The sequence below is a fragment of the Myotis myotis genome, unplaced genomic scaffold (genome assembly GCF_014108235.1).
Source record: "Myotis myotis isolate mMyoMyo1 unplaced genomic scaffold, mMyoMyo1.p scaffold_m19_p_7, whole genome shotgun sequence".
Classification (NCBI taxonomy): Eukaryota; Metazoa; Chordata; class Mammalia; order Chiroptera; family Vespertilionidae; genus Myotis; species Myotis myotis.
In genome coordinates, this window is record NW_023416379.1 from 51,771,313 (window position 1) to 51,796,455 (window position 25,143).

General features: G+C 37.3%; 1 long non-coding RNA gene across 1 annotated transcript; it reads right to left on the reverse strand.

The window, feature by feature from the left end:
- Positions 1–1,475: 1,475 nt before the first annotated feature.
- Positions 1,476–24,713, reverse strand: LOC118659997. Its single transcript, XR_004968778.1, has 5 exons — positions 24,662–24,713; positions 24,067–24,135; positions 23,801–23,875; positions 7,214–7,324; positions 1,476–1,524 (listed from the first exon to the last, which is right to left on the reverse strand). It is a non-coding gene; the product is annotated as an uncharacterized LOC118659997 (long non-coding RNA).
- Positions 24,714–25,143: the final 430 nt, after the last annotated feature.

Below are 25,143 nucleotides of genomic sequence, written 5' to 3' on the forward strand. Positions count from 1 at the left end.
ATATAATACTGGTTTGGTGGTGATGAACTCCTTTAGCTTTTCCTTATCTGTGAAGCTCTTTATCTGACCTTCAATTCTGAATGATAGCTTTGCTGGATAAAGTAATCTTGGTTGTAGGTTCTTGGCATTCATCACTTTGAATATTTCTTGCCACTCCATTCTGGCCTGCAAAGTTTCTGTTGAGAAATCAGCTGACAGTCGTATGGGTATTCCCTTGTAGGTAACTGATTGTTTTTCTCTTGCTGCTTTTAAGATTCTCTCTTTGTCTTTTGCTCTTGGCATTTTAATTATGATGTGTCTTGGTGTGGTCCTCTTTGGATTCCTTTTGCTTGGGGTTCTCTGCGCTTCCTGGACTTGTAAGTCTATTTCTTTCACCAGGTAGGGGAAGTTTTCTGTCATTATTTCTTCAAATAGGTTTTCAATATCTTGGTCTCTCTCATCTTCTGCCACCCCTATAATTCTGATGTTGGTACACTTGAAGCTGTCCCAGAGGCTCCTTACACTATCTTCGTATTTTCGGATTCTTTTTTCATTTTGCTTTTCTGGTTGGGTGTTTTTTGCTTCTTTGCATTTCAAATCTTTGCCTTGATTCTTGCACTCCTCTGGTCTGCTGTTGGGAGTCTGTATGATATTCGTTATTTCAGCTGTGTATGCTTAATTTCTAGTTGGTTCTTTATCACAACATTGAGGGTCTCATTAGATTTCTTGAGGATCTCAATAACTTTATCGGCGGCTTCTAGACAGTTCTTGAGAGACCTTAAAAGTGTGGTTCTGAACTCAATATCCTCCATTGACAGTTTTGTCCTGTTTCTTTGTCTCCGCATTTTTTATGCTTTCTTGGTGCACCCCCTAGTGGTCTTTGTGCGCAGTCTTGTTGTAGTTAAGCCTTGATTGTTGTAGTTAATACTAGGGGGATTTGACCTCCAGGCCAACTGGCTGTGAGAATCAGCTGTGTCTGCAATGGGAAAACTTCTGTCCTCTAGGGAGGTGCTAATCTAGCCTTTGCCTGAGGCTATCTGGCAAATGGCTCTGCACAGGGCTTGGATGGGGCTGGTCGCATGGGATCAACAGAGCGGGTGAAGGGAGCAGTTATGGCTGCTCTCAGTCCCGTCCCCAGAGGCTCTGCCTCTCAGAGTCCCAGCAACTACTGCAAACCTCGGAGAGAAAGCTGCCCTCGCGTTCCGACCGATGCCAGACAGTCCCGCTTCTACTGTTTGAGTCTGGGTCCCTAGAGACTCACCCAGAACTGGAGCTCACAATCTGAGACTCCCTCCCGATTGAAAACGACAACCGCGCCCTCAGCTACCAGCCCGCTCCGCACGTACCTCTGCACCTTTGTATTTTCCGCACTGCGCCTCCTCTGAGTCTCGTATGCTGTTCTCTTTCCTTCTAGTTGAAGAATTTCCCCTCAGCCAGTCTTCCTGTAGTTCTGGGCGATGTCCGTTCCGTCTTTTAGTTGTATTTGTGAAGTGGTTGTTCGAGGCAGCTAACTCCGGTGTTTACCTATGCCGCCATCTTGGTTTTCTCAAGAAGAAAACATCAGCAGGATACAAAATTAACCCGAAGAAATCTGAGGCATTTCTATACACCAATAGTGAACTTTCAGAAAGAGAGATTATAAAAACAATCCCATTTACCATCGCACCAAAAAAATTAAGCTACCTAGGAATAAACTTAACTAAAGAGGTAAAAGACCTCTACTCAGAAAACTACAGGACGTTGAAAAAAGATATAGAGGAAGACATAAAGAGATGGAAGAACAGACCATGTTCTTGGATTGGTAGAATCAACATCATTAAAATGTCCATACTACCCAAAGCAATCTATAAATTCAACGCACTTCCTATTAAAATACCAACGGCATACTTCACAGATCTAGAATGAACTCTTAAAAATTCATCTGGAATAAAAAACGACCCCGAATAGCTGCAGCAATCCTGAGAAAGAACAAAGTAGGTGGGATCTCAATACCAGATATCAAGCTGTATTACAAAGCCACTGTTCTCAAAACTGCCTGGTACTGGCATAAGAACAGGCATATAGATTAATGGAATCGAATAGAGAGCCCAGAAATTGGCCCAAACCAATATGCTCAATTAATATTTGACAAAGGAGGCAAGATCATACAATGGAGCCAAGATAGTCTCTTCAATAAATGGTGTTGGGAAAATTGGACAGATATATGGAAGAAAATGAAACTAGACCACCAACTTACACCATACACAAAAATAAACTCAAAATGGGTAAAGGACTTAAATGTACGACAGGAAACCATAAAAATTCTAGAAGAATCCAAAGGCAACAAAATCTCAGACATATGCTGAAACAATTTCTTCACTGATACAGCTCCTAGGGCACTTGAAACTAAAGAGAAAATGAACAAATGGGACTACATCAAAATAAAAAGCTTCTGCACAGCAAAAGAAACCATCAACAAAACAATGAGAAAACCCACTGTGTGGGAAAACATATTTGCCAATGTCATATCTGATAAGGGCCTAATCTCCAAAATTTATAGGGAACTCATACAACTTAACAAAAGGAAGTTAAACAATGCAATCAAAAAATGGGCAAAGGACCTAGATAGACACCTTTCAAAAGAGGACATTCAGAAAGCCAAGAGACATATGAAAACATGCTCAAAGTCACTAATCATCCGAGAGAAGCAAATCAAAACAACAATGAGGTACCATCTCACACCTGTCAGACTGGCTATCATCAACAAATCAACAAACGACAAGTGCTGGAGAGGATGTGGAGAAAAAGGAACACTGGTGCACTGCTGATGGGAATGCAGACTGGTGCAGCCACTATGGAAGACAGTATGGAGTTTCCTTAAAAAACTGAAAATGGAACTCCCATTTTACCCTGTCATCCCACTTCTAGGAATATATCCCAAGAAACCAGAAACACCAATCAGAAAGGATATATGCACCCCTATGTTCATAGCAGCACAATTCACCATAGCTAAGATCTGGAAACAGCCTAAGTGCCCATCAGTAGATGAATGGATTAGAAAACTGTGGTACATCTACACGATGGAATACTATGCTGCTCTAAAAAGGAAGGAACTCTTACCATTTGCAACGTCATGGATGGAACTGGAGAGCATTATGCTAAGTGAAATAAGCCAGTCAATGAAGGAAAAATACCACATGATCTCACTCATTCATGGATAATAGAGACCATTATAAACTTTTGAACAATAATAGATACAGAGGCAGAGCTGCCTCAAACAGATTGTCAAACTGCAGCGGGAAGGCCGGGAAGGGTTGGGGGGCAGGAGGTAGGGGGGTAAGAGATCAACCAAAGGACTTGTATGCATGCATATAAGCATAACCAATGGACATAAGACACTGGGGGGTAGGGGAGGCTAGGGGACTGTCTAGGGCGGGGGGATAAAATGGACACATATGTAATACCCTTTGTAATACTTTAAGCAATAAAAAAAAAAATTTGGCTCTCAAAAGAAATGTTAATCATTGTACTGTTGATATTTGGATCTGTTGACTAATGAGTTTGCCGACCACTGCCTTAAACCATACAACTGCAGTAGGAAAGAACATCAGAAGAGAGAAATATGATCCTCCTCCATGAAAAAATTAAGTATTTTCTTAGGTTTAAAAACTTTTCAATGAAAAAATGTCCTGTTGCCCAGAAGCACCTTTCTAGTTAATGATCTTTAGTTTCTCAGTTAGCTTATGCTGCACACATCCCATCTCAGTTTATAAGGAAAGGGGCATTTAAGCTGTGAACTGCAGGCTCAAAGAACAGGAAAGTGACAAGCAGGATATGAGCTGACAGCCGGAGTCCGTGGGGCCCACTCATGCTTGGGCTACAAGGATCTTTGCTCCTTGGATTGGTGGAGAGGAGTGTGTGCTGACTCAGGGTTCTAGTACTTTCTTGAAAAAATCACTGCACAGTTAAATTTTAAATTACTGAGAATAATTGTAGCGATCAATAGAAAACACCAACCTCTAAAGTAACTTCCTATAGCATAATATGAAGAAGTAGAATACATGAAGCAGTGATGCACAGAAAATCAGGTCTCATCACTAGCTTTCTCTCTCAAGAAAATTAGTTCATCAGTTAAAGGACCAATTTGAAACATGGTTGGTTTACAAATTTTCATTTGTGGTGAAAAAAATTACAGATGGATATATTCAAACCAACATTCTAAGTAAAACTGAGACTGATTAATTACTGACAGTTAATAAAATTACAATGGAAAATTGATTTTTCACTAGTAGTTAAAAGCTATTTGCCGCATGTCAGAATGAAGACTGCCTAGGAAGCAGAAAAACATAAAACACCCACTAAAGCACCTCATTTAATCCTAAAAAGATGAAAGAAGTTTAATACTGTGTCCCCAGAAACATAACTTCTTCCCTTAACCTTTGATTTTTAACATTTACTTGCAACAACTCAATAAATGCTTGCCTCATGATTAGCCATTAATCTGACTAGCAAAACAACTTTTTCTTTTATAGCTCAATCCTGCTTGACCTAGAGATGCCACAAAACTCTATAATGTATATGTGTATGTGTGTGTGTGTGTGTGTGTGTGTGTGTGTGTGTGTGTGTTCAAGTAAATAGTTTAGAGGCCATTTCCTATCTATGGAAATTTCTGATTAACCTTCATCCCAAATGCACCCATCTCATTTCATTTTTGTATGTGTGGTTCAACTGTTCACACTGATGTGATGTCTGAATTACAGTGCCCTGAGCAAAATGCTATTCTTTTAAATAGAAATAAGAAAATAAACTCTCCTTGAGCAGATCAATTGGACCATGATTTTCCTCACTCAAAGGGATACACCTTTATAGAAATAGACAGCTAGGGTGCTAGCCAACCCATCATCTTTCTTTAAAGGAAAGTCACACCTTCGGTCCTGAGTGATTGGTTTGACCAATCATTATTCTATCATCATCCTTCCCAGGTACAGACTCAAAATGTGGTAAAATTTAGATCAATTTCCTTTTATTTCATTTTTCCTATATGCCCAGGTCACATCCTCTACATAATTCATTCATATTATCTTAAATTTTCACCTCTATATTTGCAAAATTAAAATTCAGATCCACTGTTCAATTGTCCTTCTTTTCTGTTTCTGAATAGAAATAGCTTCTGTAGTTTCTCATTTGTGTGAGACAAATTAGGTATTACCTATGTTATATTTTGCTAAATTTTAATACTTATTGTAATAAAATATGTAAAAACAAACACAGAGAAAAAATGAGTAAATAAAAGTTGTAAATATACGTTAAGACCAACTAAATATCATCAAGAGTATACAATTGTATTCTAAAGCCATATGAAGGTTTTCCTGCTAAACATGAGGCAAATTGAAATACTCTGTCCTGTTTATTAGATAATTAAATATATTTAATGTACAAGAATTAGGAAAACAGATATAGCTATAGAAAATTAAAATATCCCATAATTCCAGTGCCTGAGATAACCGTTAACATTTAGTTCTTTCCTATTTTAACTCTGTCCTTTTCAATTTTTCCCATTTTTATACATGTTGTTTTTTCTTACAGTAGTTGGCTTTATACTGTGTAGCCTGTTTTATAATGTACTTTCTATGTCAATAAATATAGATCAAAACATCTTTCTTTATGGCTGCATTTTATGAATTTTATGGATATCTTATTTGGATTATCCAAACCTTAAAAGATTTTTAGGTACTATTGTTTGCACATAAGTTTGACTTAATGATTGCTTTGTAATAGTTAATGCATACTGTTCAGGCTCCACTTAAAGCCTACTATTGTATAAAAACATCAGCAATAATGTTTAGCTCTTCTAGGAAACCATGCATAATAATGTAAAATCCCGCTAAATACATTTTCTTATTGAACTACAGAATTTAGTTCCTCAGGCTCGTCTTCTATCAATTAGAGTGATAAGCAGGCACTCAAAAGCTAGCTTTTCAATTATATTTTCTACCTTTCAACTGAAATGTTCCTGTCATTGCATATCGTGTAGTAATTTTGAAAAGGCTTCATCTTAGCAACCAAGTGATAACTTTAAAACCAAGAATCTGAACCAATTAATTCCTAACATTAATTACTTCTTTTAAAACAAAGGCACTTTAAAGTAAGTGACTGCAAATATACTTTTTATTCCATTAACAGTCCTTATCTCTTTTTCCCCCAGCTCACAGTTCTGTTGACAACTCATGCTCAGACTCAAATCATCATTCAAATCATAATTAAAGCATAACTCTGAACTCTGTGTGTACATGCTAATTCCATAACCACCAGATGTAAAAGCCACAGAGAGATTCCTATAGAGTATTATTAGCTGGCAAAGAGCAGAATTAATATGCATAGAAGTATCTTCTATAGCAAGTAAATATTTTGGTTTTAATTACATTATTACCTAGTTTTATGCTAGTAATTACTACAATTTATTCTATAATTGACTCTCAGAAAAAAATATTACCAGAGCAGGTCTGCAATCTTAAACTGAAGATAATATATTCTTGTGATTTTGCCTAAATCCTCAGTTTCCTTAAAAATATAATGCAATTTTTTGTAGTAGGTTTGATAAATCTTGTTCCTGTTCTTTCATTAATATATAAAGTTTTCATATAGTACTATCGTTATTTGCTGATTTATTTCTCAGAAACTTTTAAAATTGTATTTTCAAGCCAAAGACAATGTATTAATTCATCTTTACTGCCCAGCACCCAGTCCAAAACTTGAAACTTAGTAGGAACTCAATTAATTTTATCAAATAAATTAATGAATTAATTCTTTAAAATAGTCCTTTAACTTAACATCGTAAGAACATTATTGTTAAATACTAGTAAGTATCTATTTCAGTCTTTACAGATTAAAAACCTGAAGCCTTTAGAGCAAAAGACTGAACATTAGAAACAATAACAGTTTGCCTTAGATCGAAAACAAATGAACTAATTCTGAGACTCTGCATTCATTCATAAGCCACTTGAGCTGCCTGCCTTCTTGCAGTTTATGACCTCAGTGAAGCCTTTCTAGTGAAATAAAGCCTTGTGTTCACTCTGGGGCCATCTATTGTTCTCTTTGTAATTTGTAACAAATTTTAAAGGTTATAAATGTTTGTGCTGAAGCATAGTTGCTGAGCTGCATACATTCACACATAGGTGCCTCCCCCCCTTTTTTTTTAAACTACAAGACCAGGGACTGGCATTTACTTACTTCATAATAACTTAATCGTACGTACCTTTGAACTCAGGATGTTCTTCGAATGCCATGATTTATGTCCTCCTTAGTCACATAGTAGTCAACTTCATCAAATCCAACTAGGCCAACCTCATTCTCCTAGGAGTAGTAGCTAGCAACAAAAAGTAAAAAGTTATTTCTTAATGAAACTACAACTGGACAAACAATGGGTTACAGTTTTTCTTATAATATTAGCTGGTACCCCAAATTCTATCGCTGCCCCCTTTCAAAACTATATATACTTGAATCTTTTCAAAATAAAAAAGAAAACCCTGATAAATTGTTGCAAATGACAGTGAAATGAGGGAAAACAATCATAAATATACAAATTTTATCTACCACTTTTAAGCCTATTTCCTTTTTCTTGCTGTGGTTCTTCTTTAATTTCTCTTGAACTAATGTGCCCTCTTATGGTTAAAATAAAAATATAATCAGAACCATAAAAGAGTGCAAACATATTAACTGCAAGAAATATTTTTATTTAAAAGGTATTTGACTCAAACCTATGCCTTCAAGATTAAAATGGAAATGTCTTTAATAAATAACAAGAATATGCATTTTATCTGTTCTGTATGGTAGACAATGCAAATAAGGTGCAGCAAACAAATCTTTGTCAATAGATTTGTGCTAGTTCCTATTTTAAAAAGTGTTTAATATTTGTTTTGTTATTAATTATGTCTATAATTAAGTCTTGCCTGTATTGAAGTTGAAATATAGATTGAGATTATTCCTATTTGAATATTATAATTCAAGCATTTAATTTAAGAAAGCTATTACTGAAAAATAGATTATTTTGATTTTTTCTTCACTTTTATTTCTTTAACCTGAAATGAAAGTCTACCCCTAACCTCTAAAAGCATATAAACATATGTATACAAAAAAATTAAACAGCTATGCTATTTATTTGTTCACAATTTACTCTCAGTGATCTCTTATTTTTGGCTCAATTGAAACATCAGAAAGTAATAAAGGTTCAGAAATTACCCAGTTAATGTCACCTATACCAATAGTCCACTGAGCTAAGATAGGGGTTTAGGGAGAAATTGCATGGATGATTAAGCTTGGTTTACTAAATCCAGGAAAGTTAGTATGGTTCTACAATACAATATTTCTAACAGGAATTTGATCAAGAAATAAAAACATATATATACAGGAAATATAGTTAATTCTGTCTATCTAGAAGACTAGAATGAAAATCAAAGCCATAAACAGAAAATCGGGGCTGGCGCCAGGTACTGGCAGCAGGTGCAAGTGGGGCTGCCCCCGGGGTGGAACTATGGAACATGGGAGCAAAGAATTTTCAGTAACCACCAGAGGCTCGCCCAGATGACCGATGCCCCATCTTGGTCTGGGGCCCCCCGCTCACCTGCTCCACCATCCCACTACAGCCAACGCCCGCCATATTCCATGCTCTGCCACCTGCTGCTGACACCCGCCATGTTCTGCATGCGCCCTCTGGTGGTCAGCACACATCATAGCGACCAGTTGTTTGGTTGTTCGGTTATTCCACCATTCGGTCTATTTTCATATTAGGGTTTTATATATATAGATAGTCTATATTCTATACACAGTAGGTCCTTAGGTCACATCGGAGATCCGTTCCTATGGTGCAACATAATGTGATTTTCGCCGTAAGTCGGAACCCACCTACATAAGTACCTACGTCACTCACATGGAGCACATACACATCAGTAATAAAGTGAAACAGTAAAAAAAAATTTAAAAGAAAGATAATTCCTGACCTTTACTTGTGGTAAATAAATAGTAAAAAACATAAAGCACATATGTACAACACGTCGAAATGACAGAACTTTTTTTTTTTATAAATAAATGGGAGATGGCGACGTAACCACGAAATGACATATATCGAGTCTGACGTAACCTGAGGACTGTCTGTATATGATGTTAATTTTTTATTTTAAGTGAACACAGAGTATTGAAAGGTCTGCAAGCTGGAGGCAGGAAACCTGGATCTCAGTTCTGTTTGTACTCCCAAGCAAACTTGAGCAAGCCATGAAATACTCTGATTCTTGATTGTTCGCCCTATAAAGGAGTGAATTAGATAACTTCAGATCTCCTTTCTAATTTAAAACTAAACATGCTCAAAGTCACTAATCATCCGAGAGATGCAAATCAAAATGACAATGAGGTACCATCTCACACCTGTCAGATGGCTATCATCAACAAATCAACAAATGACAAGTGCTGGCGAGGATGCAGAGAAAGAGGAACCCTTGTGCACTGCTGGTGGGAATGCAGACAATTGCAGCCACCGTGGAGAACAGTATGGAGTTTCCTCAAAAAACTAAAAATGGAACTCCCATTTGACCCAGCGATCCCACGTCTAGGAATATATCCCAAGAAACTAGAAACACCAATCAGAAAGGATATATTCACCCCTATGTTCATAGCAGCACAATTTACAATAGCTAAGATTTGGAAACAGCCTAAGTGCCCATCAGCAGATGAGAGGATTAAAAAACTGTGGTACATCTACACAATGGAATACTACGCTGTTTGTAAAAAGGAAGGAACTCCTACCATTTGCAACAGCACGGATGGAACTGGAGAGCATTATGCTAAGTGAAATAAGCCAGTCAGAGAAAGATAAATATCACATGATCTCACTCATTTGTGGAATATAATGAACAACATAAACTGATGAACAAAAACAGATCCAGAGACAGAGAAGCATGGATCAGACTGTCAAACCTCAGAGGGAAGGCGGGGGGGGGGGGGGGGGGGGGGAGATCAACCAAAGGATTCGTATGCATGCATGTAAGCATAACCAATGGACACAGACACTAAGAGGGTGAGGGCTCAAGTGGGGGGGAGGGGGGGATAAGGACACATATGTAATACCTTAATCAATAAAGAAAAAAATAAAAATAAATAAAAATTAAAGGGCTTTTTAATAGTATATATGGCCCTAGCCTGTTTGGCTCAGTGGACAGAGCATCGGCCTACAGACTGGAGGGTCCTGGGTTTGAATCCGGTCAAGGGCACATGCCTGGGTAGCAGGCTCGATCCCCAGTAGGGGGCCTGTAGGAGGCAACGGATCAATGATTTTCTCTCATTATTAATGTTTCTATCTCCCTCTCCCTCTCCCTACCTCTCTGAAATCAATAAAAATATTTTTTTAAAAATAGTACATATGAAAAAAATATACAAGTATTTTATAAATGTAATCCAAAATTACAAGTTGTTAGCTTTTTAAGATAATACTTTTTTATATTTTAACACTGTATTTGACTATTTTGCAAAAATACTCAATAATATTCAGACAAATTAGGTTAGGATAAAATATCTGGTGAATGCACTTTTAAACTATAATCCCTGAGAATTATTGTAATTTCCATTATCATTTTCCTACTATTTATGTTACTTTTGATTAAATTATTTATCTTTTATTTTGTTTTGCTTTTTGTTATATTTTTTTACTTCTATATTTTGAAGATGGGAATTATTTTCTCCCCATAGTACCAATATTCAATAAAAGGTCCTCAATAAGATTGACCAACACAATCAAGATTGAGATTGCCAGTTTAAGAAATACAAGCAATTAAGACCCAGGTGAATGAGTATGTTCTCATACTAAAGAAAAACTTAGACACAATATATTAAAGGGTTTAAAAGTATGTAATAGATGTATGTTTACACCAAAGTCAATCTAATGATAAATTATTGTAATTAAAGATATCTTTGTTGATAAGGATGGAAATAACTGCCTAAAAGACCAATAGAACATACATTAGAATTGGCAGTATGTTGCTCCCAGTTCTTGAATGTCATAATTCCCCACTACACAGAGAGCTAAAAATCAAGAAATGATCAGTCCAGTGGTTCCTCAGTGATTTCTCAGCATAGCCTCAGCATGGTAGAACCTCTGTTAAGGTCTCCAACAGGTTAGTGGTAGCCAGGACTGCAGGCTGTGCCAAGAAGCCACAGTGCATTGACTAGAAAAACCTCCCTTTGTCCCCGTTGCTACCAGCTCTTTTTCATCCTAGTCTTCCCTGGAAGCAAGAGCAAGACTTTCTCTTCTACTATAAAAAACTGCAACCAAGGTAGAGTTCATAGGTGATCAAGTAAATGGTCAGGAATCTCCATTCCCTATCTTTACTCCCCACCTCAGTCAGATGCTCCTTTTGCTTCAGACTGCTCATGCTGGGCTCACCGCCTGGATATCACTCCTTGAAGCCACATATAAGACCCACGCTTTAGCAAGCACAATGAAGGGCACCCATAAGTGCAGCTTCATTCTGTCATTCCTGATTTGTAATACCAGATATTTTACATTGATCTCTAAGTATCTACTTCAGAACCTCCTACCCTGTACTTCCAATTTTTTATGACTCCTAGGATTGCAAACCTCTCAGATCTGCTCAGCCTTTCAAATATCACTGCTATTCTAGGCCTGCCTCCACAACCATCAGTGCTAGCAGCATGAGGAGCAGAATGGGGAATGGCTAAGACTCAGGAACCAAAATACTTGGCTTTGGACCCCAGCTTGTTTACAGTGTACTTACTAGCTTTTTGACTTTGGATAAGAAATTTAACCTCTCTAGAAATCAGTTATCAATAAAATTGGGATGAGTAACAATCTTACATAGATGAAAATTAATCATGTTTTTACAAATAAAATACTCAGAATAATGCCTGGTACATAATAACTTATTTAAAATGTTAGCTATTATTAGAATGGCCAATTTAACTTTATTTAAATTAACATTATTAGAATGGCAGAAGACCTAAAAAAAGCAATTAAATTAATTTTAATGACTCAACCATCTGGTAATCTTAGTTTCTATTTTTTTTAAATTAAGGTGCTCATATATCCTAGCTTCCCGGTTTAACCTCGTTGTCCTGGGGTAATTATTAGAACAACCTATTTTGTTTTAGTGTCCAGATTTGGACAATAAAGTATGTAATCACCCTAATTATGATATAGAATTCTCAGTTGTTCTCCCGTACAATTAGGAGAATGAATTAGATGGACTCTGAAATCATGTAAAACATAAGGGTTTGTGTTAAAATAGATAGTATTTTGTTAAAATACAAGTGTATTTTGAACTTTGTTAAAATACAAATGAAAAGAAGAAATATATGAATGTTTTATAAATATAGTCTAAAATATTATAAAGTTCTATTAGGTTTTGTTGAGATGACATAACTTGATGGCTTTTTAAATTTTAAATAAGAAGAGTTTGAACTTACATGTGGAGATCTTTTAGTTCACTTGTTCAAAATGCGTGAGAGTCTCTCTGGAACTGTGCCCTCACTCTCCTTCAGTTCTTCCTCTCTTACTTGCTTTCACTCCCTCTTCTTTCCCCTAGATGTGTGGGTGAGTGAGGGGTGGTCAAGAAGAGGGAGAGCGTCTTCCTCTCCTTAAACTCAACCTTCAAATCAGGGTTTTCACCCAAAAAACTGGCCAGTTTCCAATTCCAGCCTGGAGAGCAATCATTCCGATACAAATATTATCTGAACTTTTTAAATGTAGGGAAGAAAAAATGGATTTTTGCAAAGTCTTTTGTCACTGCGTGATATCTACAGAATGACAATATAAAACCTGAGAAGTGCTAACATGTTCATTTAGATCATTACTAACATTTTAAGTACTTAAAGCCAGAAATAGCTTTTGGAGGATGACAGAAATTTTTAAAGATTAGATTTAAATACACCACATGAGAACAGTTTTTATTCCTCATTTCTTTTCCCATCACACAGAACAGTTTCTCCAATTTGAATATTATACTATTTATGTCCACCTTCAAATTAATTACATTGCTTCATTATAAATCATGGATTGATAAAACTTATAAAATTTAGACCAAATAGGTATTACTTATAAAGTATATATTGCAATCAATGCTACTTACTTAAAAAGTTGATTAATTATATAAACATAGTTCACAATTATGAAAAAGTACTTTTATATACTTCAGTAGACATGCAAAATGTAATCTTAAATATGAATCACACTATAATTGCTTGATTGTTGCAATGAGATGAAAGGAAAAAAACAACAAGAATCCTGCAGAGAACAAGAAACTGTGAAAGTAATCATAGAGGGAAATAATTGTTACATTTATGATTCTTTCGATTATGGATTATGGAGACGACTTCTTAGCAACCTCTTCCATTTCAAGACAGCATGGTGTTTTATATAATAAGGCTCTGAATAAAGCAACTATTATCAATAGTGTTTGCAACTTAATTGGCTACCTTTGAAGTTAAAAGGGTCTTTTTGCTTTCTAACTTTGATTCACAGATGTATTTTAAAACATTGCCATTCTGTCCAGCTGTTTAACCTCCATTTATGTTCTTAGAGTCTCTGGAGGATAAGTGCATATATGTTTTATTAGAGCTGAGAAACATTTTCACAAGGGAGGAATAAGTGCAAATTCTATTAAACATCTGTTAGTTTATGTGTTTATCCAACATGTCTACACTGCACCCCTATCCTATTAAAATTACATTTAACATTAAAAAGAACTTCACTTTAAACCACAAGCAGAATTTCGTTAAGTTCTTAACCAAGGCTAGCCTCTAATGCCTAGCCCATTTACCAGAAATAGTACTAAGAAGGACGCATTCCCTCTTTAAAGGTTTGTCTGGAAGAAGCGTTGGTGAAGGCTGATGTTCTCAAAGGTATCTACCCCAACAAAAACACCAGTTAATGAAGATGGCTGATTGAGAAATGAATTTCACTGCCCTGGTTTAACCAACCAAAAAGAGAGGAAGATTTGGTGTAACCAAAAAAAGGGGGAGACTTACTAATATTAATACTGTAAAGAGGAAAGGAAAGAAGGTAAAAATGTATACCTCATTATTAAAAGGGGAGATCAAGAATTACATGACCTAAAAATCTTGGAAGGTTAAATTTGGGGGAAGGAAATACCCATCTCATGCTAATCTCAATGATCTGTTTCACTTGATTTTCCTGCAGTGAGGTCTTCACTATAATATGACAACATCCTCTTTAATTAATGCCATAGAAAATAAGTGTTTATTTGATGCCTGTTAAGTATCATTTGATCAGTAATACCAACATAGAAAGTGTAAGAGAGTGTATTATTAGATACAACAATATTTAAAGAGCAATCCACTGATCACAAAGTGATTTTTCCCACTGTGATATCACTTCAAGTGACTTGGTGTTTTGATTGATTTCTGTTTTTCCTGGATGATTTACGCTTATATAAAACTATTTGTAAGGAAATAAATGCAGTTGCAGGCAGTGAGGTCGTCTTAGATCTCACTTCATCATTCCCTGTAGGGAAGGAGTCCTTCTGTCCCTCAGCCAGTTCCTCCTGCTGCTGGCTCTACTCCCTGCTGGCCCTAAAGAAAGGTATGTTATAATCTCAGAGACATTGAAAGGCTCCCAAAAAAATCTCTCCATGGAATCCAATACTGACAAATTCCCCCTTTTATGGCTTGTCCTGCACCTCAAGGAATTTACTCCAGAAAGCCCATATTAAAATACAAATATGTTACTGGAAAATCTAATACTTTATCACCCATTATGATAGCAACACCGACTTTGTAACTTCCTCAGCTCTTTGTTAGAAAAAGCATTAAAAAATGAAGTTAGTTTTCATTCATTCAAATATATATTGTCAGCCTACCACAGCTAGACTAAATGCTGAGAATCTCAAAATAAATAAAACAGTGTCCTATCCTCAGGAAGTTTACTGTCTGGTGGGGAAGTTGGACATATATACAATCATTTTGTTGCATGTACTAGATAGGTATTAATAAGAAATAATTTGAAAACAAGAAACAGAAACACTTTGAAAACCTGGAAAAAATGAATAAATTACTAGAAGCACACAGTCTTCCAAACAGGAACAATTAGAAAACCTGAATAAACTTATGACAACTAATGAAATTGAAGTAGTAATTAAAAATATCCCAGCAAACAAAATTCCTGGGCCAGGTGTCTTCACAGGCAAATTTTACCAAACACTCAAAGAAGAAATAACACCTATCTTTATCAAAAACACCTATTCCCAAAAATTCAAGAGGTAAGACTCCCAAGCTCATTTTATGAGGCCATCATTCTAATCCCATTATCCTAATTCTTTAGATAAAGATGCTACAAAGAAAAAAAATTATAGGCCAGTATCCCTAATGAACATGGATGCTAAAATTTTCAACAAGGTATTAACAAACTGGATCCAGCAATACATTAAAGAGATCATGCACCATGATCAAGTGGAATTTATTCTGGGGATAGAAGGTTGGTACAATATTTGAAAATTAATAAATGTGATACACCACATAAACAAAATGAAGGATAAAAACCACATGATAATATCAATAGATGCAGAAAAAACATTTGATAAAATCCAGCACCCATTTATGATAAAAACCCTCAGCAAAGTGGGAACATATTTCAACATAATAAAGGCCATACTAATATATGATAAACCCACAGCCAACATCATACTGAATGGGCAAAAACTAAGTGTTTCCCTTAAGATCAGGAACAAGACAGGGATGACCACTTTCACCACTCTTAGTACTAGAAATTCTAGCCACAGCAATCAGACAAGAAAAACAAATAAAAGGAATCCAAATTGGAAAGGAAGAAGTAAATTTGTCATTATTTGCAGATGACATGATTCTGTATACAGAAAACCTAATGGCTCCACCAAAAAACTACCAGAATTTATAAATGAATTCAGTAAAGTAGCAGGATACAAAATTAATATTCAGAAAATGGTGCATTTTTTAAAATATATTTTTATTGATTTCAGAGAGAAAGGGAGAGGGAGATAGAAACATCAATGATGAGAGAGAATCATCGATCAGCTGCTGTTCACACGCCCCCTACTGTGGATGGAGCCCACAACTTGGGCATGTGCCCTAACCAGGAATTGACTTCCTGGTTCGTGGGCCGATGCTCAACCTCTAAGCCACACTAGCCAGGCTCAGTGACATTTTTAAACACCAATAATGAACTATCAGAAAGAGAAACTAAGAAAATAATCCAATGTACCGCCCATGGCCATCTAATTCACTCTATCCCCATATCAATTTCTTTGAAAGAGAATCTGAAATAATTGTCACTTGAATACAATAAAGGTAGTTTCAAGATGAGCCTTGAAGAAAAGGTAAGCATCTTCCAGGGGAACAAGTGGGGAAAATGCAACCCAAGCAGACAGAATGTCATATTCAAAGGTATGGATGGAGCAAAGTAGCCTATATAAAGATCTCTGGCCATGAAGCAATTGATTATGCTAGGAAGACAGTCAAGGACCAAATGACCAAGTACTTTTTATGCTCTGCTAAAAAGTATGGTTTTTATCCAATAATTTATAGAAGTGGGGTGTCAAATTTTTTAACCAGAGGAGGGACAAGTGCAGACTTGTGTTTTAGAAAAAAACAAAAAACTCTGACAGCAGGTAGAAGGATGAACTACAAGGAGACTAGACTGAATGCTCCACTCAATAAGCTATTGCAATCATTCATACAAGAGATGGAGCCATCTCAAAATAAGACCGTGACAAAGGGGATATAGAGGAAAGGAAGGATTAAAGAATATTATGAAAACAATCTAAAATATAATTAAGACAGTTCAAAAAAACCTAAGAACCATAAGCTTTAATATGAGAAGAGAAGGAAAGTCTAAACCAAGGCCAAGGCAGATGCTAAGGGGTGCACCAGACATAGGAAGAAGAACACACTGGCAGAGAAGAGCACAAAAGATACAATTTGCATTCTTTCCGATCTTTCCTTGGGGCAGACTTTCCTATGGTCTCTGAATATTTTAACCAAAATAAAGGCAGACTCCAAATCTTCAGGATGTGAGCACCAGGGGCGGCAAAATAATTGGTAATCAAACCTTTATCAAAGGTTTACTCTAGTTATCCTGCCATTTTATTAAAATGAGTGTCAATTAGGCCTACCACAGAAAAGGACAAGTATTCATTCCTGGTGAAGCCTTAACTTGCAGGTGCCAGGCCTTGTTTCATTATGTATTTAATGAGAAGTTTTTGTGTTATGGTTTTCCCTTGAATTCCAAGAATAAAAATTTTAAAAATGAGAAATGTGAACTTCTCTGATGATCCTATGACTTTGAAGCTACATATCTGAATATATGATCTCTTGCTTTTGCATTTAGAAGCCCTGGGGAGTAACATTATCAAACTGATAAAGAATGTGTAAATTTTCGTAAGAATATGCAATCGTGGCCAGCTCAGCACAGGACACTGAAGTGACTAAGTATCAAATTAAAGATTATTCATTTTTGTGTGGAATTCACTCCAGCAAGAAATTGAACAAGGGGATTTAAAATCCAAAAACAGTAGGACCACCTCCTGAGACATTATTAATTATTAGTGGGCCTCGGTCTTTCAGTTTCTTATCTTCCTATACACCCAATACTCCCATTGCTTTAAATTATTATCATTATTTGCTAAATGCCTTCAATGTACTTGGTACCCTGGCAGGCATAGGAAAAGGTATCATACCTGCCCAGGGGTTTTTCTGCTGAAATTGCACAGATATAATTTAAGTTTGAAAATGGTCCATAGTTGTCAGTTACAGTCTTTTCTACAGGCATGGAAGCAATAGAACAAAACTAAAAGTATGTAAGTTCGTACACCTTCTTTTTTCCCCTTGGGTCTTCTTTATATTCCACAGCCTGGCCTACTACCCAGAAAACAATATCACAGAAATATGCCACAGGTCAGCCAAACCGGTTTGGCTCAGTGGATAGAGCGTCAGCCTGTGAACTGAAGGGTCCAGGGTTCGATTCCGGTCAAGGGCATGTGCCTTGGTTGCGGGCACATCCCCAGTGGGAGGTGTGCAGGAGGCAGCTGGACTATGTTTCTCTCTCATCGATGTTTCTGACTCTCTGTCCCTCTCCCTTCCTCTCTGTAAAGAATCAATAAAATATATTAAAAATAAATAAATAAATAAATAAGAAATATGCCACAGGTCAGTAATGAGAGGCCATCAAGAGCTCAGAGTAAATGATGAACACTTAGAAATAATCCTGCATCTCACTTCTCACCCTGCTCCCTGCTGTGTGTGCTGGAGCAGGGGGTCTGTGTTCAGAAGCAATGGCAAGTGAGGAGAGTTGAGTGTAGGGTAAAGTCCCAGAGCTGACTTCCTCTTCCCTGTCCCTACCCCAACCAGTCCAAGCCATGACATTGCCAGCAATATCCACACCCTATTCAGATCTTCACATTCTCTCAGAAACCCTGTTCTTCCCAGACATATATATACTCCAACTCCTGTCACAAATGTCTAGAGAGAGAAGTGGAGTCTGAAACATAGCCTCTGATTTAGGTCTTTCTGTATACATTTGTGTTGCCATAACTATCTAAGTGTATAAAAGAAAGGAATAATGGAAGTAGCCTTTCAACTCTATTTGTTCCTCCAACCCTGTTATTACTAATAAAAAAATTATTTTTAAAAACTAAAACTGTTGTGTTTGTTTACCTCAAGGTCAGATAAGTGATGGGGCAAAAGCAGTGTTAAGAGCTCTATTCTACTATAGGATAAAGAAAACTCCAGACTAAAACCACAGGAGACTAGTGTAGAAAGGAAAGCAGGAAGACCAACCCTTGGACCAATGAAGAAAATAATAGTTGGGAGACTGGTGGACTGTGGAGGAGCTATTGGGAAATGGCCTAAGGCTGGAGAGAATCACGGGGGGGGGGGGCGGGGGGGCAGGTATTGTTTACTCTACAGAAAGTTACCCTTGGTACATAACCCCACTGCCACTGCAACCACACAAACCATCAACAGCCCCTATAGGTCCCACCCCAGCCTCCACCAGTGGCCTTGGGATCCATCAATGGTTTATAACTCGGGTATTCCCTGCTTCCTCTGTCCAGCAGAGAAGAAGAAAGGGAGTTCTTTCTGATGGCGCAAAAGAGAACCATGAGGTAGATCCAGAAATTCAATCACTGAAAGCCCTTATACAACATCATTACACATAGTGAATTATCTGAATATGAGCACATATGTTTTTTCCTTTGAAATACATACTCCTTGAAGGCAAAGCTCTTATCTGAGCATGAATACAATGAACAGTGCATATGGATATATTTCCAGAGGTAAGTACTTACATATCTACTGCATTATTGCCGACCGGCTTTACCATATGTTTTAATTCCCACTAAGCCAGCTCTTCACTCACTGCAACCCAGAAAGGCACTACCAACTATGCCCAATTCCACAACTAGCAATATCCAACTTTGCCACCTCCTCTGGTCTTGTCTTTTCAGTCTCCTCTCTGTATTCACTCTATCCTTCATGTGTTACACACACGTATTTATTACTGATGTAAGGATTATTTACTGAGTGTCTACTATGTACAAGACATTGTGCTGAGTATAGGCACAGTTAAGTTAGGAGTCCCTGGAGTTTTAGCATTCCATTCATGTCTACTCTAACCTACCAATTTCTAAAATGTCAACTAGGTCTTAGTCCACTGAAGCAATATGAATCTAAGTTCTTATTCCTCATACTCCTGACATTTGTCTAGATTCTTGAATGCATGCATAGTTCTTTTCTTACTGATCTTTTACAGTATTATTGTTTGAACCACCAAAATCCTAGCCTATTTTCTGAGAATGAACCCCAATTGTTCAATCAAATAATTTGCCTTCAATAGATAGCTCAGTGAAACTGTTTTTTTACAGAGATTATATAAAAATAACTTTAAAATGGTTATGTCCAGAGATAATTGAGGAGATAAAAAAGAAAAAGCAGATGGAAATTATAATAAAAGTAAAATAACTAAAATCCTCAAAGTAAGAGGTACAACTGTGTCATGCTTGGTGAAAAAAAGAAAAAAAAAGATTTTTCAGGGGTAAATGAGGCAGAGGCAAGCGTTCCCTTGATCAAAAGATTTACAGCATCACCTTGCAATCTGAATAAAGTATGGTTCAGGCTATAAAAATAGAATATACATACTTCTTTACTGATTATATAGATATAGCACATCTGTAGTATTTGTACACTAATCATGCAAAATAAGTTTGTTAAATAACAGATGCCCATTTCTCAAATTTTAGCCCCATTTCATCTTTAAAACCTTGCCAAATACCTATAAAAATAAGAATAACCAGGAGGGAAGCATATTTTAAGAATAGGTTAAATGATTTATGAATGGATCAGTCCTCTCCTTTTTCTTATCCACCCAGACAAAAGCTAATATATGATTGTCAGATCTGGAATCCCTAAATGTCATAAACACAAAAGCTAGATAATCTATATATCAGGTTGGGATGTGGGGCACAGAAGGCAAGGGAGGGAGAGGCAGAGAGATTACATTTAAAGAAAACATTTCATATTACATAGTTTCTAAGTGTTGGTTAAAGGAATCGTTTAATCTTACTGAAATATATTTTTTCCTAGTTTCTGTACTGCCTTAATTCTTTCTGTCCAAATTACTACTTAATTGTTATTCTTCCTTGTCAGTAAATATTCTATTTTTCCATCTTTTCTATAGGTATTTTATTCTTATATTTCTTCAGGTTTTTTCATTCTTGCCTCTTCTCCCCTTTTCATTTGTTTATGTAATCTATTCCTCTCTCAACCACTTCATTTTTTATAAATTGTATCTTAAATCTGGTTTGTACGGTCAGGTTTATAGATAACAGTGGTAGTAATACAGGATGCTAAAAACAAGTATAAGAACAATAGATACATCATCCTATTTTTAAATTTTAAAATATCAGCTTTTGTTTTTCTCAAGGAGGTTGCTACCTTACTTTCTTTTTATTGTTATAGCATGTTTACTCAGTTAAAGGTATACGCGTGAATCAACGTTTCCAACAAGAACCCAAACTCCAAGCGGGAAGCCCAGAGAATCCAGGGTCTATAGAAACTTGTCCGGCCTCCACTTTTCAATAAGAATAGATTTGGGTCTGGATGAAGTCACCCATGTGCCTCTGAAGAAACAAATGTCAGAGCGACCTATTAAAATCAACCCAGAGCTAGGTAGCAACAATGAGCTGGGGATTAGCACTGACAGCTCCCTTAATGTGATTCTTTGGGACAGGGATTAATTTAATGTGTTGCTGTCAAATGAAACAAAAAAAACGAGATGGATTTACTAATGACTCTATTCTATACCACACACACTTTTCCACCCCTGATCTATGTCAGAAGGAATCTGACAGCAAAAGAAAATAATTTTTTAAATGGAAGGAAGAAGGCATTGCCTTGTCGACAAACTTTCAGGAAGAGAGTTTTCACTGGGCTCACAAGAGGATGAGCATAGGATGCAGGGTCACGTGGCGGGAGGTCTCCCCATAGTGGAGCAGTCTGGCCACCACTACAGGGTCCCCGTCTTGGGCACAAACTTCCACGATGGACTTCACTTCTCCAGGCCTCCTCTGGCTCCGGGTTGAAAGTAAAAGTTAGGAGGCTTCTACATTTCCCAGCTCTAAATTGCTAATCGCTCAAACTGGAGGCCCCCAAACCTGCTGGGAGTTGCAAAGAAAACTCGGCAGTGAGGCTGTGACAGAGAGGGGGCGAGTCAAAGAGCTAAGGTTGATCTTTAGCAACAGTCAAACGCTAAAGCCTCCTTAAAATAATTTGGATTCTTCTTTGTTCTCCCTAACAAAGAAACTTTAATTTGCAGCTCTCTGCGAAGAAAGACAATGCAGACAAGCCATTTTCAGGTGAAAGGTGTCTCGTCAATTAATGATCATTAAGCAATCACTAAGGATTGGCAGGAGCTATTCATCGAATAGAATGCTCATAACATGAAACTGCATCGATTTGCGATATCGACTGTGTGGGGCATTGTTCCTGGTGATTGCTTTGTTTTTACCTCCTGGGAGGTGCACACCTCCCTAGTCTTAAGTATTTGTGTACATTCATGTAAGTTCCCCTGAGGTTAGTAAACACCCCCGGTCTCCTCTGGTCGGAGTCTGGTCTCCTTGACAGGGATCGCTGTCCCCACCCGGCGCCTGAGCCCTGAGCCTGTGGCTAAATCGGCACCCGTCAGGTGCAGCCCTCAGGGGGCATTGTTGGGTCAGATCGGCCCGAGAAGGGGGCACCCCGCGATGCCGCCGTGGCTGTGAAAACTGGCTGCGACCCAGGAAGAACCTGAAAATGACCGGGAACGGAGAGATGTGGCGTCTCTCGCCTTTCAGCTCGCGCCTCACTCCTCGGCCCAGACAAGGGAGGGGACCTCTGAAGACGCCCCCGGGCCGCGCCCCGAAAAGTGCTCTTGCTTGGGAAGGCAATGACGGCTCCCCGCCCGGCCGGCTCCACTGCGATCTCCTGGGGCATGAGCTCCAGTCCCGAGCGGGTCCTCGCTTCGCCCGCCCCGCGCGTCCCTTCCCCGGGCGGATCGCGGGTGTGGAGCCGAGAATCCTGGCTCTGGCACTGGGTGACCTTGAGCAGTTACCCCGCCTCTTAAAATCCATGTTTATCCACCGGGTAAGCGAGACCGAAGATGCCGGCTCCGTCTTCGTTGGATTCCGTTTCCTTTTCTCTGTTCTACCTTCTCTCTTCTCTGGCTTATGCTGTCACTTTCGATCCTGTGTTTTCCCTTGATTTTGTCTCTCCAATTTCTCGGAATCCTTTTTCTTTTCTTCTTTCACTTCTCTTCTCCCCCCCCCCCCCTTTCCCCCCACAATGTTCATTATTGTAGTCAGCAAATTTAACAAAGATTTGTTTCCACTTCCTGGACTCAGCTCTCCAAAGCAAATCTTAATCTCCGTCCGCCCCCTTCCTTGGGCCACCCCAAATAATAGGGCAGTCAAGAAAGAACTCTACAAGACACATGTCCCGTTGCCTTCCGGCCCACCCCCCAGTTCCAACCATTAAATTTCTATAATGCGGGACCCCTAACACCATCGCTGCCCTGAGGTCAGAGGCCGCTGTGACCCAGAAATCTATGCAAGGGCTCAAGCGACCAGCGTGCCGAACCGGGAAGCTGAAACCAGAACCCAGTCTTGCAATTATTCGTCTTGTTTCATACAGAGAAAAACAAGCTTGTATATGATGTTCCATACTCATGTATGAACATATTTTTAATCTTTGAATAAGCTGAAATATGCAGTATAAGAAAAAACAGCACAAGATCTACTCAAGGTTTTTTTGAAGCATGTCTGTAAGTTTTACCTATATAACTGAGGTTTATTTCAAATCAAGTTCTTAATTATTGAGGTTGGTTAGAAGAGAGAGAAAATTTAATTGCCTAAAACTTGAATTGCCTAAAAACGAAGAGCTGCATTTATACTCACTTATGGAAACATTTTAAAAGATGTCTGATAATGTCATTTCTTTACAATAACAAAAAACTACATATACATTATCATAGTACATATAGTATAAATAAAATACTGTATAGGCAAAGTTAGTATAAGAATTTCTTTTAAAAAAGCAAAAAGCTAAGGAGAGAAAAACTCTTAAAGAAGGCTAAATAGAGAATTTTTAGTTGCTTGCCAGTTACCTCAAACCTAAAAGTATCAAGTTTCCTTTGAAATTTTTCTCAGTTTTATTAGAATCTAATTGAAGATCACCTGTAAATGTTGGAGGAAGGAAGACAAGTAGGAAAATATAAATTCAACACTTAGTTTTTGAAAGAGTAAAAGAACCACAGTACCACCTTGTGGAGAAGAGAGTTTTTTTTCATCTTCTATATTCTAGTTGTTTTATTTCCCTCTATTTCTGGCACATAGACCTACACAAATTTTAAATAAAAATTAATAAAGCGATTTAAGGCATAGGACAAAAACTTGGGTCTATATGAATAAATTATGATAATATCATCCCTACTATTTTAAACACACTAACATGTTTATATCAAAATAAATTATAAGTTTTATCAACAAGTTAAACATAATATATGGTATTAAGAAATTGTGCTCCTACCTGGGCTGGGTGGTTCAGTTGGTTGGGGCATCGTCCCCTATACTGATGTTTCATACTCCCTTCCTCTCTCTAAAATCAATGAAAACATATCCTTGGATGAGGTTAAAAAAAAAATTGGGCTCCTAAATTACAAATAATGCCAGAAATTAAATGTTAGGCATGAAACAGTAAAAATAAAATTATGTGTACCTTTTAAAAGAAGAATAATTATTTTTAAAATTAGTTTAAATTTCACTATTAAATACTATTTATGCTTTTTAAATATGTATATTTTGTTCGGTTGTTAGGACCTGGAAAAGGCATATTCTTAGATAAAATACAAAATAATGCTCTATTTTTAAAGTTGTTTGTCTCATTACATTTAAGATTGGCAGAGCAACAAGACATTTATAGAACCTATATTTGTTAGTTTAACAAAACTGTCCTAGTCACTATGAGGATATAAAAAGGGCATAAATCATAAAGCTTGGATTTTAAGAAATGCAAAATAAAAAGTGTTTCTCTACTCTGGTACATCTGGAAATATCTTACATGACACAAATGTTTCCTGTCCTAAATATGTTTTCTGTAAGGCATGAGAGAATTCCACGGTTACCTGTAGGCATTCTTTATTCTCTGTGCTTTAGAATCAGAGAGCTTGTATATCCCTCTGACCTTCAGGAAGGACTAAATCAAAAGCATCCTGGGAAGAGACCAGTGTATTTCAAATTGTGTTCAGCAGAGCCCTGGGGGTTGTCAAAAGATTATAAGAGGAGAAGAACATGGAGAGAGGCCCCTCACTCCCAGCTTCTACCAACTGGCTCTGCTTTTATCATTTAATATAAATCCAGTAAAGAATTGGTATAAGAAACGTCCTGATGCTTCCTGCACATTAACAAATGCACTTTAAGAGCAGTCCGCCAGGCTTCCACATGCCGCATTCTTTTTTTTCTTTAAAAAATAGTTCATTACAAAATGTATACAGGTTGGTTGTTTTAAACACACACACACACACTCAATTAAAAACAGAAGTATATTCAGTTAAAAATCTCTGTATCACAATTCCAACCATTCATTTCCCAATGTTAAAATAGCAGT